Here is a 19,360-nt window from a genome sequence, read left to right on the forward strand (position 1 = left end):
ATCACAGTAGATATAGCAACATACAAAATACCTGCTAAATTTACTGACTTTTGGAAGTCAACATCTTCTAGAAATCCTGGATGGTCCTGGACATCATTGGAAATGAGTATTTTTGATAAATTATGACAAATAAAATGGGAACAATTAATATTCACATGTACTCACAGACCAGATAACTACAATTTGCTATTATCTAAGTCACCTTTAGTACTTGGACCATTTATATCCACATACGAAACAACAGAGATTATTAGCACATTCTCTACAGGAAACGAACCACGAAATATGATTATATTAAACAAATTTACCAGCAAAACCAAATATGTACAAAATCAAGTTATTTTTCCCATGTGTCCATTGGAAATTCAGGATGATATAAACAACAATACATAATTTAAATCAATTGGTGGGAAACACTAGGAACCAAAATAAATATGAAGAAAGTCATAAAAATAAACCCAGGTATGTCAAATTACTTTTTCTCCATGATCTAGCCATCTAATGGATCATGGAATAAAGTTACATGGTCAGTCCAACATCCTATTTACCAAACCATAACCAGACTAGACTCCACTTACCTATATTTGTAGCTAAAGACACTTCTTTTGCAAAATGCTCTGTTAAACCCTGTAACTCTGGACTATGCATAATTGACAGAGGATCCTGGAATGACACACATTGCTTATGAACACACCATTGGAAACCACAGTGGACCAAAGGCATAACAAACTCTCCACCTAAATTATTAAAATCAAATTTATTGAAACACATTCTAATTAACTTATTAAAATTAATTTACAAACCAACACCTAGGAGAGTAAAATATTTTTCAAAATAGAACAATTTAAAGTCACATATGTCCAACCACAATGTATACAATTTGAGGGACAAGGATATGACAAAAAGGGACAAGGATATGACAAAAAGCTCATTTTACCAAATTTATCTCCACTAGATAAATATCACCTAAGAAAAGCGCTATGAATATTTGTAGCAATTGGAATTATTTCAATTATTGATTGAAATCATTATGTCTATTATTTCCACAGAGCTAAAAGACATAATCTACAAGTAACTGCCTTAGAAAATCTACAAATAACTGCCCTAGTCATTTCAGGAATACAAAAAGCAGAAATTCAGGAAGTTAAAACAGACCTATCTGATCTTTAACATAAACTTAACTTCTACATAGAAGGGCAATACCAAGCACTAGGTATGAAAAGAACATGAGAGATATATAGAAACTGACAGAGTAGGAAATTGTTGGCAACAAATGAGGAAAAGCAAAATGAGTTTAGGAATTAAATTGTTTTGGAAAATGATTAGATGGCTTCCACTTTTGCTAAACCAATATTGTAATTGTTACCTAATTACAGGCTGTGGACTATGCAATAAACTGGGTTTGTTTTGAGGATAATCTAAGTAATCTAAAAATAACAGTACTAAAAAGTAGAGAAAAGGATTTGTTTAGTTATCTGGCCTTTGTAAAGGTCTAAACACTAAACAACTAGACAGATCTAAACTAAGTTTGAACTTACACAGTTGTGAAACAATGTCAACCACGTAAGTTCAAATTTAGTTAAAATAATTTAGTTTATGTTGCAGTGTTCTTCTTTTTCAATTGTAATTAACTTTGCATTTATTCCAACATGTCAGTGACATAATTATGATAAAGCTTATGTAGAACCAAGAAAAAAGTAAAAATTACTTGGAGATTGAAAATCTCCCCTTTGCTTCTAGATTTATGAATCAAGAAATTACTTTTTGGGCAACCTCAAATGTAAACTTCCTCATAGATATATCAACTTTGACATGACCCACTATAATCTTTTCAAGATAGTTTATTTTCAGATAAATAATATGATGCTGTCAAGAGTATCAGACTTCTAGCTGGGTGTGGTGGCTCACACCTGTAATCCCAGCACTCTGAGAGTGTTGGAAGCCAGGAGTTTGAGACCAGCCTAGCAATAGAGCAAGACTCTATCTCTATTGAAAAAACAAACAAAAAAGAGTACTGAACTTCTAGTTGAAGATTAATGAATCTTGACTATGGCAAAAAAAAAAAAAAGAGAGAAAGTAGAATGATACTTTTAGATTCTGATGAATTCACATGTCTATGCTTTGTACCCAAGTAGAGTCCTCTTAGCCATGCCCTGAAAGGGGAGAGTGTGGCTTATTAATGCAGTATTATTAGGTTGATAAATTGGGTTGATTCTATCAGACTACAAAGGGTTGAAGTGTATCTGGGATCTAGAGATGCTCTCAGAGGGATTCAGGAGACTAAAACCATTTTTGTAATGATACTAAAAGCGTTTTTCTTTTTTATTCTCATTCTCTCACAAGTGTATAGTGGAGTTTCCAGAGGCCACATGGTGTGTGATATTCCAATAGAGTGAATAAAGAAGGTATGAAAATCAGCTGTCTTCTATTAAGTCATACATTAATGAGTTTTATAAAAATGCAAAGTAGTGCCATGCTTCTCACTAAATTTTTGTTTTAGAAAATATAGTTGTATTTTCATAAAATTTTATTTGTATAACATATAATGTTTATTATTTTAAAAAATTATTAATATATAAATATTTTTTAAATTTCTGAGTTTTAGTTTTCAGTATGGTAAATATTGATATATAACCCATATTAAAGAAAAGCTCTTTGGGGTCTTCAATAATTTTTTTTTTGAGGTGGAGTCTCGCTCTGTCTCCCAGGCTGGAGCGAAGTGGTGCAGTCTTGGCTCACTGCAACCTCTGCCTCCCAGGTTCAAGCGATTCTCCTGCCTCAGCCTCCCCAGTAGCTGGGACTACAGGCATGTGCCACCAAGCCCAAGTAATTTTTGTATTTTTAGTAGAGACGTGTTTCACCATGTTAGCCAGGATGGTCTTGATCTCTTAACCTTGTGATCCACCCGCCTTGGCCTCCCAAAGTGCTGAGATCACAGGCATGAGCCACCGCACCTGGCCTCAATAATTTTTAAGAGTATAAAGCAGTCATGAGACCCAGAAGTTTGACCACTGCCGTAAAGTTCCACTGATATTCCTCATTCAATGAGGAATCATCCACAGCATCTCTAATTGTTGGTCACTGAACCTAGGAACAAATAATTCCATTCTGTTTTTTTCTACTTTCAGATCTACAGTAATAATTAACCTTGTATTGTTTGATGCCAACTTTTGTGTTTTTACATGTAAATAGATGAATATGATCATTTATGTACAATATGTGAATATAATAGGACTCTTCAGGTAGTAGTTAATCTCAATATTCTTGAACCAATATTATTAGCACTACTTTAAACATTTTTTTAAAACTTTTATTTTAGCTTTGGGGGTACATGTGAAGGTTTGTTACATAGGTAAACACATGCCGTGGGGGTTTGTTGTACATATTATTTCATCACCCAGGTTTAAGCTCAGTACCCAATAGCTATCTTTTCTGCTCCTCTCCCTCCTCCTACCCTCCCTGCTCAAGTAGATCCCATTGTCTGTTGTTTCCTTCTTTGTGTTCATAAGTTCTTATCACTTAGCTCCTGATATGGTTTGGCTGTGTCCCCACCCAAATCTCATGTTGAATTCCCATGTGCTGTGGGAGGGGCCCAGTGGGAGGTAATTGAATCCTGGAGTCAGGTCTTTCCTGTGCTATTTTCATGATAGTAAATAAGTCTCATGAAATCTGATTGTTTTAAAAAGGGGAGTCCCTACACAAGCTCTTTTCTCATCTGCTGCCATGTAAGACGTGACTTTCACCTTCTGCCATGATTGTGAAGCCTCCCCAGCCATGTGGAACTGTAAGTCCATTAAAACTTTTTCTTTTGTAAATTGCGCAGTCTTGGATATGTCTTTATCAGCAGTGTGAAAATTGACTAATACAGCTCCCAGATACTTTCATTCTTAGTGAGTGCATGGGTTTGGGAGGCAGCTTGTCAATTTGTCAGGCAATCTTAATCATCACGTCTTTATTCCATGCCACATAGAACTCTTGGAACCATCCTCTTTCTGGTCTTAGTGCTGTCATAAAAGTTTCATGACAGTCCTTCAAATTCTGAAGACAATATCATATCTCACCCAGTTGTTTATTCTGCAAACAAATCATTTCCTGTTGTTTTGACTGTTCTCCATCTGATATGATTTTTAATCTTCTCATTTGTCTGGATTTTCATGGTCCTGGCACACATAGCAAGAAGATAATTTCTTTGGGAAGGATCTTACTGGAGCCAAGGGCAGTAAGAATATCAGCTTTCTCAGTTTGTCATTCTATTTTTCATGCTGTTGTTTCTTACTTAATTACTTGTCCCAAAAACCTTATTTCTTTTTATAGAGTTTCTCCAAGGATTAAGTCTCTGCCATTCTGTTTGTACAGTATTCGTCAAACCCCAACTGTCATTCAGACCTGGGGTTTATCCCCAAATTTCAGCCTATCGCATTTTAAGTCTTCCCTCAAATCAAAAGTGGTAAAACTTTCTTCTATCTTCTCCCGTTCTTGGAATAAAGAATGTGAATATGACATTTTAAAGCAAGTAAGCCAGTAAAAATTTAATGTTATATTTAAAAAAGAAAGATGAAATAGTAATAATAATAATGGCCTACTTACTCAGTGCTTATAGAAAGGACAAAAGATAGAGTGAAGAGCAATCTCACTTCTTTTAAGGAAAAACCAAAACAATTTTTATTGTTTTTTAGGTGAACTGCCTGAAATGATTGCACGTGAAAAAAAATCTCTGACTGGATTTTATCTCCAAAGAAAATGTTATGCAAATCACTGTCCTCAATTCCCCCATTCCTATCTAATTTTAAGCACTGAGTATACCAAGTACTTACAGTTACTTTGGCCCTCAGATTAATTTATCTCATAGAAATTTTTAAATTAACCTTTGAGTCTCCTCAACTTTGTTGTGGGTCAAGTGGAAGTTATTTATTGCGCTCACTCACCAAAGGCAAACGGCAAACTCTTCAAAGTGTCTCAAAGTGAAGACAGGAGGATACAGCCATGCCCGTTCCATTCAGGTGATTTAACAACTTCATTTTTGAAAGTGAAAATCCAAAACCTATGTACACACACACACACACACACACACACACACAGGTTTCTATATATAGGTTAACAAATATAGGTGACTATATATGTGTGTGTGTATATATATATATATAGAGAGAGAGAGAGAGAGAGAGAGAGAGAAACATTTAATACAACTATGTTTAAAACATAGCTAGTGTTCTATACTATTCACTTTTGAGTGAATTACTCTGAAGAATAGTCACTTAAAGATTTAAAGAGCCGGGCGCGGTGGCTGGCTCACACCTACAATCCCAGCACTTTGGAAGGCCGAGGCAGGTGGATCACCTGAAGTCAGGAGTTTAAGACCAGCCTGGCCAACATAGTGAAACTCCGTCTCTACTAAAAATATAAAAATTAGCCGGGCATAGTGGCATGCGCCTGTAATCCCAGCTACTCAGGAGACTGAGGCAGGAGAATCACTTGAATCAATGAGGCGGAGGCTACAGTGAGCCAAGATGGCGCCATTGCACTCCACCCTGGGTAAGAAGAGCCAAACTCCTTCTCAAAAAAAAAAAAAAAAAGATTTAAAGATGTTGTCAAATTTGAGTAAGCTAAAACCACATTAAAGTCCATAATGTTATTAATTGTTATTAATAACATGTTATAAAATGTTATCAATGAAAGTATTGAGAATTGCTGTTCTTAATTTCGGTGGGGTCCTTTTTTTGAGATTGATACTGTCCCTGTATTCCCTGAACGTCCTAACACATGTGTATATGTGTTATATACATATACATATATATGCATTATAGATGCATACATATACATCTATAAGAGCATGTGTCTTAGTCAATTTCCTTTGCTATAAAGGAATATCTGAGGCTGGATAATTTTTTTAAAAAGAGGTTTATTTGGTTCGTGGTCTGCAGGCTGTACGAGAAACATGGTGTCAGCATCTGCTTTGTGGATTTCTACTCATGGTGGAAGGGGAGAGGGAGCAGGCATCATATGGCAAGAAAGGAGGGAAAAGAGAGGGGAGGGAGGTGCCAGACCCTTCTTAGGGATCAGACCTCAAGGGAACTAATAGAGTGAGATTTCACTCACCACCACAAGGATCCACCCCCATGACACAAACACCTTCCATCAGGTCCCACCTCCAACATTAGGGATCAAATTTCAACATGAGATTTGGAGGGGAAAATGTCCAAACTATATTAGGATTTTTAAAAACTTTTATTTTAGGTTCAGGGGTACCTGTGCAGGTTTGTTAAGTAAATAAACTTGTGTCATATGGGTTTGTTGTACAGATTATTTCATCACCCAGGTATTACCTGGGGAGAAGATGGGAGCTTTTGTCATATTTTCTGAGAGGTGATGGCAAGGGAAGGATATATGAAAGGCTGAAAGCTTGATAAGGGAAGCAGTGGACTGAGAAAAACGGCAAGGGATACTGCTTCAAAATTGAGACTTTGCCCTTAGAGCACTTTTCAAATCTATTTTGCAGCATCTAAAGATCTTTCGTTTTAGAATTGGGAAATGTTAAGTCATTCAGCTCAACCTTTCACAAGAAACCATGATGGTCTCAGTCATTCAGCCTCTGAATATCTCTGGTGATAAGGATGTTACTACTTCCTGTAGCTAGAACATTCTTTATTACATGAAACCCAAATCTACCTTAACTAACGACCTTAACTAAGACTCATTGTCTTAAAGGGAGAGCATCAGGATAAATAGGGGCTTAATACCTAGGTGATGGGTTGAGAGGTGTAGCAAACAACCATGGCACATGTTTACCTGTGTAACAAACCTGCACATATTGCACATGTATCCCAGAACTTAAAAGAAAATAAAATTAAATATAGAAAGAAGAAAAAAAAAGAAAAAACCTATCTTTTTTTTGGGTGGGGGTAGAAATTAACAAACTGATTCTAATATTTATATGGAAGGACCTAGAATGGCCAAAAAACTTTGAGAAAGAACATTATTGGAGGACTAACACTAACAATTTTAAGACTTATTATAAAGGTACAGTAGTTAAGGCAGTGTTGTATAGTTTTTAGAAGATAAAAAAAAATGTCTTCCCGATCTCATGTTAAAGAAAGCATCTTAGAGAGGATATAAAGAGCACTAAAGGAAAAGATTGATAAATCTGATCCCATCAAAATCCAGCATATTTTTCATATGAATATACTATAAAGAGCATACAAATTTGAGCCCCAGAATGTTTTAGGATATTTGCAATACATATATAATTAACAAAGGACTGTTACCAGAATATATAAAAGACTCCTACAATCATTAAGGAAACAATAACCAAATAGAAAAATCGGGAAACACTTGAGCAGATATTTAATAAAACTGGAGATCCCAATGGCCAATAAACATATGAAAAAGTATTAAACTTTATTAGTCATCAGTGAAAGGCAAATTAAAATCACAACCAGATACCATTACAAACCATCTAGATTGGGAAGAGTTACAGATGGTATTTATTGTTTGTGAGCAACATAATTTTTCATATGTACCTGGGGAAAGCACATTGGTAATCACTTTGAAAAATAATTTGTTATCTAGAAAAGTTGAAGATATGAATGTTTGTACTTCAGCAATTTCTGTCCTAGGGAAACTTACACATGTGTATCCTAGTGCCTATGTGTACAAAGATGTTCACAGTACCATGGGTAGTAACAGCGAAAGCCTAGAAACCACTCAGATGCCTCTCAGCAACAGATTGGATAAGTACATTGCAGTACATATACACAACAGACTATCAAGATGAAAATAAAATTACAATTAAAAGAATGAATGAAATTACAATTAAATGAATGAAAGAAACCTCATCTTTCATGATGAAATGAGGCAAATTATTTATGCTATAAATAATATAATGTAAATGTTAATATTAATATATAAATAATACAAAAGTAAATAATATATTTATATCTATCCTTTATATATTGTATTAGGGTTCTCTAGAGGGACAGGATTAATAGGATAGATGCAGATATGAAAGGAAGTTTATTAAGGAATATTGACTCAACATGATCACATGATGAAGTTTCACAATAGGCCACCTGCAAGCTGAGGAGCAAGGAAGCCAGTCCAAGTCCCAAAACCTGTGAAGTAGAGAAGCCGACAGTGCAGCCTCCAGTCTGTGGTGAAAGGTCTGAGTCCAAAAGCTAAAGAGCTTGGAGTCTGATGTTTGAGGGCAGGAAGCATCCAGCACAGGAGAAAGATGTAGGACAGAAGACTAAGCCAGTCTAGTCTTTCCATGTTCTTCTGTCTGCTTTATATTCTGGCTGTGCTGGAAGCTGATTAGATGGTGCCCACCCAGATGGAGGGTGGGTTGTGCCTCTCCTAGTCCAGCTGACTCAAATGTTAATCTCCTTTGGCAACACCCTCACAGACACACCCAGGAACAATATTTCACATCCTTCAATCCAATCAAGTTGACCCTCAATAGTAACCATCACATATATTTATATCTTTTATATATCTTCTTTTTTATATATATTTATATTTTCTATATATATCTTTTTATATATATTTTCTATATATATTCTCTATATATTTCTCTCTATATATTTTCTATATGTATTTCTATATATATTTTTCTCTATATACCTTCTATATATATATATATAGAAGATATAAATATATATTTAATTTTACTTTGTGTAGAACCCCCTGAGGGTACCTCACAGCCCTTGCTGACTGTGTCAGTGTCCATGGGCAACTTATTCCCAAAGCCATTAGTCCTCAAGGAGCAGAGTGAAGCTGGGTTCCATACCAAAGTGGAGAGAAAGTTCTCTACCCACTTTATTTTGTACTTTGTTACATAGATACCAAAGCACCACTATTTGAGCCCCAAATCTTACAAAATCTCTCACCAAAACAACTCCAATTTTTACTTCTAACCTCTTCCTCCAAAAGGGCTCAAAACAGTCCAACATGACTGAGGGTGAAGAGGGAGGCAGGTGGTGTGGTGAGGACAAGAGACAATGCCATCTTCTATGAACCTCATCTCCAACTGCCAATGAAAAACAACTGTCCTGACCCCAAACAAAATCAGCAAACCTCGCTCTCCTCTTTCTTTGTTCAACAACAACAACAACAACAGCAATGAAAAATACTCATTCTTAGGACACTTAGAATTTGCTTAATAATTTTAGAATTTGAGCTCCATATTTGCGTTGGTAAATTATCATGCACATTTTCTCCCTGGCTGGACTTCCAGATGCAGGCTGCCTGAACAAAATATATCTTTCTTGCTTCCTTTATTTTTATCCAAATATTCTCTGAGACTTATAGATTTCTTGTTCAGGTGTACTTTTTTCTTTCTTTAGCATCTAGTGTTTCCATGAAATGTGTTTCTTTATAAGAACTCACGCCCTTAGTTAATCAAATTCCAATTGATTTGTATGAAACTGTCCTCATTTTCTCCATGCAATACTATTTGGGTACCTGAGGTCCATAAGTAGGGTGACCAACTCATCCTGGTTTGTCTGGGACTTTCCTGATTTTAAAAGCAAAAATCCTGTGATTTGGGAACCCCTCAGGCTCAGGCTAGCAGGGATGGTTGGTCACCCTAGTCAGGGTTTTTCCTAATAGGTAATCCTATCCTGTTAACCCAAGAATTTTAAGTTCACCCCTTCTATGCTGCTTTCTGTCATTTTTGTTTTATTCATTGTATCGAATTTTTACTGGTTTCTCCATAAAGTTCCCTGTTTTTTTTTTAATTATAAGGTTCACAATCCATTATATTTGGAGGAAACTTACATAATATCTGGTCAAACTCATTGATCTACAGATGATCAAAATGAGGCTCAGAGAGAAATAGTCTGCTAAATTCACACATCTTAAATCCAGAAGTGGTTATACATCATAATAATAGTATCTATAATAATAATTGTGACTAGGCCGGGCACGGTGGCTCATGCCTGTAATCCCAGCACTTTGGGAGGCCAAGGTGGCTGGATCACGAGGTCAGGAGTTCAAGACAAGCCTGGCCAACATGGTAAAACCCTGTCTCTACTAAAAATACAAAAATTAGCTAGGCGTGGTGGTGCATGCCTGTAATCCCAGCTACTCGGGAGGCTGAGGCAGGAGAATTGCTTGAACTTGGGTGGCAGAGGTTGCAGTGAGCTGAGATCGTGCCATTGCACTCCAGCCTGGGCAATAGAGTGAGACTCTGTCTTAAATAAATAAATAAAATAATAGTGACTAATACTTCTGTGTCCCGAAGTCTTCCTGTTTCCTGGGTACAACTTGGTCTTTAAGGCCAAGTAAAAATTTCCTCAAACTCAGATCTCATCTATGCCAAGTAACTTGGCTTCTTTCCCATCTTTAGAATCCTTGGGGTTCTCACAGTTCTGCTGGGTCCCTCTGGCACTGGGCCCCAGGCTCTGCTGATTTGGGATGCCTGACCTGCTTTAACCTTCTGCATGTGCTCTTTTCTATACAATGTTGCTGGAGCCCCACTGCATGGGACCTTGGCAGCTGAGGCCCTAATTTCGCTTCCAGCATCCCTCCTTCCAAAGTTGTCATCACCATGGTGATGGTAACTGGACTAAGGTCCTCTTCCTACCATTGTTAACATTAAAAAATAATGGATCATATGCTATCTGGACTTGCACTCTTAGTTTCTTAAAACTATTTTTCTGGCCGGGTGCAGTGGCTCGCACCTGTAATCCCAGCACTTTGGGAGGCCGAGGTGGACGGATCACTTGAGGTCAGGAATTCAAGAGCAGCCTGGCTAACATGGTGAAACCTCATCTCTACTAAAAATACAAAAATTAGCTGGGTGGGGTGGCACATGTCTGTAATCCCAGCTACTAGGGAGCTTGAGGCAGGAGAATCACTTGAAACCAGGAGGCAGAGATTGCAGTGAGCCACCGCACTACAGCCTGGGCGACAGAGCCAGACTCTGTCTCAAAAAAAAAAAAAGCCCAACAAACAAACAAACAAACAAAACCACTATTTTTCTTTAACTCATCCTTCAGTGACATACAGGCACAAATCTTCCATACCTTGGAACTAGTTTCACTAGTCTAGGGTGGAGAACCCTGTGAGAGGCCCCACAGAGCACCTTCCCTGGCAAGGCTCTGTGGCTCACACTTGCAATCCCAGCACTTTGGGAGGCTGAGGGGGCGGATCACCTGAGGTCAGGATTTTGAGATCAGCCTGGCCAACATGGCAAGACCCTGTCCCTACTAAAAATACAAAAATTAGCCGGGCATGGCGGCACACACCTGTAATTCCAGCTACTCTGGAGGCTGAGGCAGGAGAATCACTTGAACCTTGGAGGCCGAGGTTGCAGTGAGCCCAGATCGCACCGTTGCACTCCAGCCTGGGCAACAGAGCAAGACTGTCTAAAAAACAAAAACACAAAAACAAAAAAAAAAGCACCTTCCCTGAATCATACTTTAGGTACATATGCAAGCACATGACTCGTTGCTACCTTTAAGAGAATTCTCTGCCCATCCCACATACTGCACAAGAAATGAGCAGTCATCTTTCCTTCTCTTTTTATACCTGGGTCAGAAGTCTTTGTTACAGGACTATTGCTACCAAAACGTCCCATCATGGCTTTGTCCAGGAAATGGATCAAATCCATGCAAAGAGGTTCCCAAGGCCCCTAGAATTTACCTGGGTCTCCAGATGTGCACATCACACCTTCTCAGGATCCTCACTATGTTTAATTATCTATAATAATAATATCTAAAAATATCAATAATAATTCTTAAGACCCTACCTTAGTTGCACTGATACAATTTTCATGATATTGGTATGAATATAGAGCAATTTCTACCCCAAGCTGTGCTCATATGATTTATGTGGTATTAACATAAAGATGGGGGCTAGGCGCAGTAGCTCATGCCTGTAATCCCAGCACCTTGGGAGGTTGAGGTGGGTGGATCACTTGGGGTCAGGAGTTTGAGACCAGCCTGGCCAACATGGGGAAGCCCCGTCTCTACTAAAAATAAAAAAACTAGCCAGACGTGGTGGCGCACATCTGTAGTCCCAGCTACTTGGGAGGCTGAGGCACGAGAATAGCTTGAATACAGGAGATGGAGGTTGCAGTGAGCTGAGACTGTGCCATTGCACTCCAGCCTGGGCAACATAGCGAGCCTCTGTTTCAAGGAAAAAAAAAGAAAAAAGATGGTTGCTATAATTATGGAAATATGCTACAGTGATGATTTTCTTACTTCCCTGAGAGACAGGGAATGAGCTTCTTCTTTATTCTGCAATGAACACATGATTGTTTTTATCTCTGTACTGTTGCTTTTCTGTTAATTTTTAGGTAATAAGAAAGTCTATGTTCAGCTCTCTCAAAGTGGGCCTAACCTGACTGCACAGCAGCCTCCTGGGGAGCTGCAAAGACCACCCTGGTGGACTGCAGAGGGAAGCTGGAGAGGATGGAGGGATAATGCTATGGTCTGACTGTTGGTGACCCCAAAAATTCATATGTTAGAACCTAATCCCCAACATGATAGTATTAAGAGGTGGAGCCTTTTGAGAAGTGATTAAGTTACGAGGACTCCACCTTCATGAATGGGATTAGTGCCCTTTTAAAAGAGGTTCAAGCAAGCTCCCTTGCCCCTTTCTGCCATCTGAAGACGCAGCAAGAAGGCACCATCTTTGAAATGGAAAGCAAGCCCTCACTAGATGCTGAATCTGCAGGGGTCTTGATCTTGGACTTTCCAGCCTCCAGAATTGTAAGAATACATTTCTGTTCTTTATAAATTATCTAGTCTGAAGTATTTTATTATAGCAGCCCTCATAGACGAAAACAGATTCATGTTCCTTATCACCCCTGGCTTTGTCCCAAGCTTTTAACTTTATTCTATACCTAAACAATTGTCAGTGAATAAATCACAGCAATTTTTGGAACAGTGTTTCCCTGGGCCAGCCTGAGCCTGGCCAATCCATCTTCCCTCTGGAAGTTACAGCCAAGCATTTCTAGGGGCATCCTGAGACTTCTGTCATAGTCCTGCTCAGCGTCTGGTGTTCCAGCAATGGGAAGCATTGGGCCTGGCTGCATGTAAATGTTCCTCCTAGGAGGGCATTTATTTTCAGTAACAAAGACATCCCCAGTGACAAGGTTCTACTTCAATAAGTCTTGGGGCCATCCAAGGAGGTCTGGCTCCAAGTCAGCTCCTGCCCAAAGGATCACACTGTCTTCATTTTGAAGAACTGATGAACCACTCTGGTGCATCACTTGGAGACAGGCACTGGCAGAGGAAGAGGAAGATGTTCTTAAATATCATGTGCTATGCTCACCTGTGAGCAAGTCTTTGAACATGCTGACCCATAAGATGAATGCTATACAAGTCAGAAGTGATTAGGAGAGCCATCAAGATGCCATACTGAAATTTAGACACAGGCTGTGTCCATCAAGAAGCACAGGTTTTATTAAAAAGGACAAGGTGTATCTACCTCAAGTATTTTTGCTTTTGAAGAATGACCACTTATACGGCTTGCCAACATCCTCCTGGTTTCCTTCTGTAAGGCCTTTAAAGGTCATCTGGAAAAGTACCTGTGGTCTCTCTCATTTTCACCCATTCTTGCCATAGGAACTGTATCTGTTCATTTACTAATTAATTCTTTACTCATCAAATAATACTATCTTCACCGAAACTGGTGAGAGAATGTAACTGTGCTTGGTTCCTGCTCTTAGGAAGCTTCCAGACTCAAGGAAGAGGATAAACACTTATATAATGTATAATGGTACAGGTGGTCTGAGTAAAATGCCAAGAAAGCACAAAGGATTTAGTGATTAACTCCCGGATTCTACCTGCAAGGGTTGAGAAGGACTGTATTAGTCTGTTCTCACACTGCTATGAAGAAATACCTGAGACAGGGTAATTTATAAAGGAAAGAGTTTTAATTGACTCACAGTTCTGCATTGCTGGGGAGGCCTCAGGAAACTTACAATCATGATGGAAGATTGAAGGCAAAGGAGAAGCAAGCACCTTCTTCACAGGGCAGCAGGAAGGAGTGACTGCAAGCAGGGAAAGTGCCAGATGCTTATAAAACCATTAGTTCTCCTGAGAACTCACTCAGGATCAAGAGAGCAGCATAGGGGAAACCACCCCCCATGATCCTATTACCTCCACCTGGTCCCGCCCTTGACATGTGGGGATTATGGGGATTACAATTCAAGATGAGATTTTGGGTGGGGATACAGCCCAACCACATCAAGGACTTCACAGGGGAAGGTAGACCTGGATAGATGAGGGGACCTTGTCAGGCAGGGAAGGCAAAAACAGTTACAGAGACCTCACCAATGGCAGGACCGACCCTGTTCATGGCCCAGGCAGTCTCTAACCTCAAACCAACAGCAATGGTGTGAGCACACATGTGACGTATGGTGGACAATAACAATGGCTGCCTCCTCTTTCTCACACCTCTTGCTGTTAGGCATTTTCTATCCTTAGCATGCCAAAGTGACCCTTCCTGGAGAACATAGGAAGCAGACGATTTTGGGTTCATTCATTCCACCGGGAACTGCACTTATTATATAATTACATGTCCCTGGCCCTCTGGGGGAAACAAGGAAGCATTAGGGACTGTCCTTGTGCAAGAAGAACTTATAGTCTTAGTAGGAACAGCACAATACCAAGGCAAAGTTGAAAGTGTGAGTCACAGAAACAAAGGCCACAGCTTCTGTTCACTATGGGTATGTGAGGCCTTCCATATTTTATGAGATACAATACTGAACCTCATAAGCCCAAAATATAGCTCTCTGAACTTTTCTCTAATTTTCTCTAGGAAATTAAGCTCAACTTATTTATAAAAATGTGCTCACACTGACTAAAGCTTGTTAGACTCTGAAATTCAATGATCATAGTTATGATGCTGATGGCAATGTGTACTAGTGATGAGTAACCAACCATCCCTGATGCCATATCAATAATTCAATGTCAATAGCATCAGTTGTTTTCTATTTCTATATATACCCAAGAACGTACCATCACCATCACAGCTATAGTTTTGATGACACTATACATTTCAACTTATTTTTTATTTGAAGCATTGATTGAGTGTCTATCCTAGGTCCAGCACTTTTTCAGGTGGGAAAATTCAAAAGAAAATGACAGGAAGAGGAAAATACCCTTGGGATGGGACATACTTAATATCATCTCCCCATATACTCTACCTCGGAATGCAGACGTCTCTGTAATTGGAATAACAGAACCTCTTTCCCCTCTCTACCAATTAATTCACCTTCTCTACCAATTCGCTCTCAAGATTTCAGTTCAAGTTCCAAGCTTTGAAAAGCAAATGTCCTAGGGAGGTAGCTGTTGGGTCTGGCTCATCAGGGACTCATGGATCATTTAGCTCCAAATGAATAAGTTTTCAATGGGCTTAATTAAAGAAGGGAGCAGAGAACCCCCCTCATGGGGACTGGGTCTGGGCTTGGGAGACCTGAAACAGCAAGGTGGGTACTGGAGCGAGGAAGGATTGGGGGAAGCTGTAGGTTGAGGCAGACCCTGTGAATATAATGAGTATACATATATATATATAAATATATTGGAGATGGAGCCTTGCTCTGTCACCAAGGCTGGAGTGCAGTGGTGCAATCTCGGCTCCCTGCAACCTCTGCCTCCGGGGTTCAAGTGATTCTCCTGCCACAGCCTCCTGAGTAGCTGGGATTACAGGCATGTGCCACCATGCCCAGCTAATTTTTTAGTAGAGACGGCATTTCCCCATGTTGGCCAGGCTGGTCTCTACCTCCTGACCTGAGGTGATCCACCTGCCTCGGCCTCCCAAAGTGCTGGGATTATAGGCGTGAGCCACCGCACCTGGCCATGAGTTTATATTATAATTGCTTCTTAGCACAGAGGAAACAAGAGAGTGCCTAGTATGCGTGAACAAGGATGCAGAGAGAAAGGGAGAGGGCTAGAGTGAGAGCAACAGAGAGACAGAGGAGCTAGAGAATGTACTTATTTTAGAGATACCTCCAGGGCTAGATCTAGGGCAGGCCCTGGTATCAGTTCCTCCCCTTCTCCTCCTGCTTGTGGGTCCCTAAGGAAATTCACGAGAAATTCACACAGTGAATTTCTTCCTGTCCTATGCTCTGTTTTCTTTCACCTGTGAAAAAGGGAGCGGGAAAGTAAGGTAGAGAATAAAGGCAAGGCCAGAGGGAATGCGGGAAAAAAAGCCTAGGGAGGCGTCAGCAGGCCTTGGCCTCTGTTATCTGTTTCCTGAGAGCACAGAATGTCTCATTCCTGTGGGTGCTCATTCCGTTCTCTGTGGCCTTTATAAAGGCTGTGCAGTTTTCCAGATCAGTGCCGTAGATTCCTACATCATTATCACAAGCTCACACAGTGATGGCTATTCTTCCCCAAGGGCGTCTCACGTGGCCCTGGGCCCAGAGCTACCTTCAAAAACCCATCTGCGGGGCCTGGGAAGCCTTCTCTTCTCTTACCAAAGCAACTCTGAGACTACTACTCAAAATGTCTTATTCTGCAGAAAGACAAATATCCTTCAAATATTTGTCCCTCAAATATCCCTCAAATATTCTGCAGAAAGACAACTATCCCTCAGAGGCTTTGAGCACCAAGGAAGAGCCTGGCTTCTCAGCCTTGGAACATGAGTGCACAGCTTCTTAGCTGACCTTGGTGTGTGTTTATCACAGGTGACACATAAAGCTTTCTTTCAGACCCAGGACATAGGCACGCAGCTTCTCGGTTAGCCTCCCAAGTTTCTGAAGCCCTGACTGTGGGTGTGGGGACTTTGTGCAAGCCAGGGTTACGTTCATGGAGGGGGTAGTGCTGAAGGCCTGTTTTTCAGACCCTGGACATCTGCACGTAGCTGCTCCACTGGCCTAGGGGCATGTGAGGTGCTTGGTGGGTTGAGGACCTGTTCTCCTTGGGGGAGAACACATAGTTATTTGGCTGGCACAAAAGCAGGTTCATCCTGGGTGAGACTGCTAGGTTATTCTTCCAGCTGTATTGCAGATAGCATGGGTTTGTTTCACTGCTGTGCAGGACAAGAGTCATAGCCAATCCTGGGACCAGCCTCTGTACAGTTGGGTACCATGTGGGTTTGGTGGAATGAAGATAGAGCCCCAGTGCTAGAGAGGCACAATGACTATGGCCCCAGAGCAGGGCACGCTCCGGCAGTAGGTCTGTTCTCAGGATGGCTCCATGGCTCAGTGGCGTGAGGGGGAGTGCACACCTTATGCTCCTCACCTGGAGTGACACAGCTGAGTGAATTCTCAGCAGCTTTCCAAACTGGACTCAGCGCTTACCAGGATGTGGGATTCTCCCGTAGTAAGGACTGGAGGTGTTTGCAGTGGCAAGGGGTGACAGGGGGTTCTTCTGTTTACCTTTTTCCCCTAAGAAGTAGTCCTCTTATCTCTGGGCCAGTCCGATCCAGGTGGGTGAGATGGGGCTGCGGAGGCCATGTGCCTCCATCCTGTCCTCCTGAGCCTCCAACCACCTCAGAAGCATCTCCACTCCCCTGCTTCACTCCATCGCTCTCCTTTTGGCACTCCAGTCAAATTTCAGCTGTATATTTATTGCCTTGGTCCTTTCTTGTAGGGAAGATAAGGGTCAGGCATCTCTAGTCAGCCATCTTGCTAATGTCACTCTTCTATTTAATCAAAGTTGTATGTGAAACAGGAGCCTTCAGAAATAAAACCTCCAAAACCTAGGGAAAACTGTTTTTATGCTTAGGTTTGATGAAGAATGAACAGCTGTGTAGAAATGTGATTGCACAAAAGGATGGGCTCTAATGGCAATATACTAAGAGCGGGTGGGAAGCCCAGCAAAGCCAGTCTGTTCAGATTCTTCTTGGCCACTCTGTTGAGCATTCCTTCCTCCTGGCCATATGGCAGGACCCCTATGGATTGAGAGTCTTATGGCCTACTATCAGATAAGGCAGGTAAGCTCCTACACAGAAAGGTGGGAGAAAGGTTAGAGTAATATTTTTAGGTTTTATGACTCACCTTGGGGAGAGGAAATTCTGGTTTCTATGATTCACTTCAGGGGAGAATGAGGGGCAAGAGACAGGAGGGTAGGAGAAGACCTTGCTTCTGAGCCTGCTTTCAGGGCCTTCCAATTTCCTTTTTTTCAAAGTGCTAAACTTGAGATACAGTTTTCTGAGCCCCAACAATCTTTTTGCGGCGTATCACCCCAATGTTCCCTTGCTCAGCTGTCATGTGAAGACAAATATAGCCAGGTGGTTAAAAAAAAACACACACTATGAGGTCCCTAATCACCTGAAGAAGAAATCTCAGGTCTGCCCACCTAAGGCCACGCGAAGTGCTTCCCTCTTGTGAAGGCTGAAATCAGCAGGAATCTTCCCCTGTGGGGAGTGAAGTTGGCACAGGGAACAGGGTAAGTTTCTAGGCAGCATGTGTAGGTAGGGAAGGAGTGCTGACATCGCGGCTTCTCAAACATCAACATGAACAGCATGGGAATCTTGTGAAAATGTAGAGTCTGACTCAGAGGGTCTGGGGTGGGATCCGAAATTCTGCTTTTCTGTCAAGCTCCTAGGTGATGCCAATGCTGCCAGTCCTCTAAACATACTTTGAGAAGCCAAAGAGGGACATGGAATGGGAAATGATGAGGATTCAAAGACAAAGTTTTCCTTCATTGGGAAATTGCCTTGGTCCACCTCTGGACCTGGGCTTGAGTTCCAGATTGTGTTCTAAATGGACTTTAATTTTTTATGCCCATGTAGACATGGTTAAACCTTGTTGCCTTTCTCCAGAAAGCATTTTCTCAGGGCAAGTTTTGTGACTTTCCTGGAAAGCCCAGGACATAGGTATGTGCTACCCTCTGCTGGTTAAAGTCTGACATGTACACAATGTGCCGCGGCCCCAGGCTTGATTTTGGATGGGGTTTCCCGATCACACCTGAAATTGTCAAGGCAGTTCCAGGCCAGGAAAGGGATTAGATTGACTCCTTCAATCTTCTAGGTTTGCTCTGTAACAAACCTTTATTTTGTTTTTTGTAGCTGTTGTTTTGTTTTTTTGTTTTGACATGGAGTATCGCTCTGTTGCCCAGGCTGGAGGGCAGTGGCGAGATCTTTGCTCACTGCAACCTCTGCCTCCCCAGTTCAAGCAATTTTCCCTGCCTCAGCTTCCTGAGTAGCTGGGATTACAGGCACCCGCCACGACACCCGGCTAATTTTTGTATTTTTAGTCGAGACGGGGTTTCACCATGTTGGCCAGGCTGGTCTCGAACTCCTGACCTCAAGTGATCCGCCTGCCTCAGCCTCCCAGAAGTGCTGGCGTTACAGGAGTGAGCCACCATACCCAGCCTTGTAACAAACCTTTAGATACACACATTTTCTGAGCTTCACCACAGTGGCAAGAACTTGCTTCTATTGCAAGCAATGGATCTAGGGTGGA

Source organism: Pan paniscus, chromosome 6 (assembly GCF_029289425.2).
Source record: "Pan paniscus chromosome 6, NHGRI_mPanPan1-v2.0_pri, whole genome shotgun sequence".
In the NCBI taxonomy this organism is placed as follows: domain Eukaryota; kingdom Metazoa; phylum Chordata; class Mammalia; order Primates; family Hominidae; genus Pan; species Pan paniscus.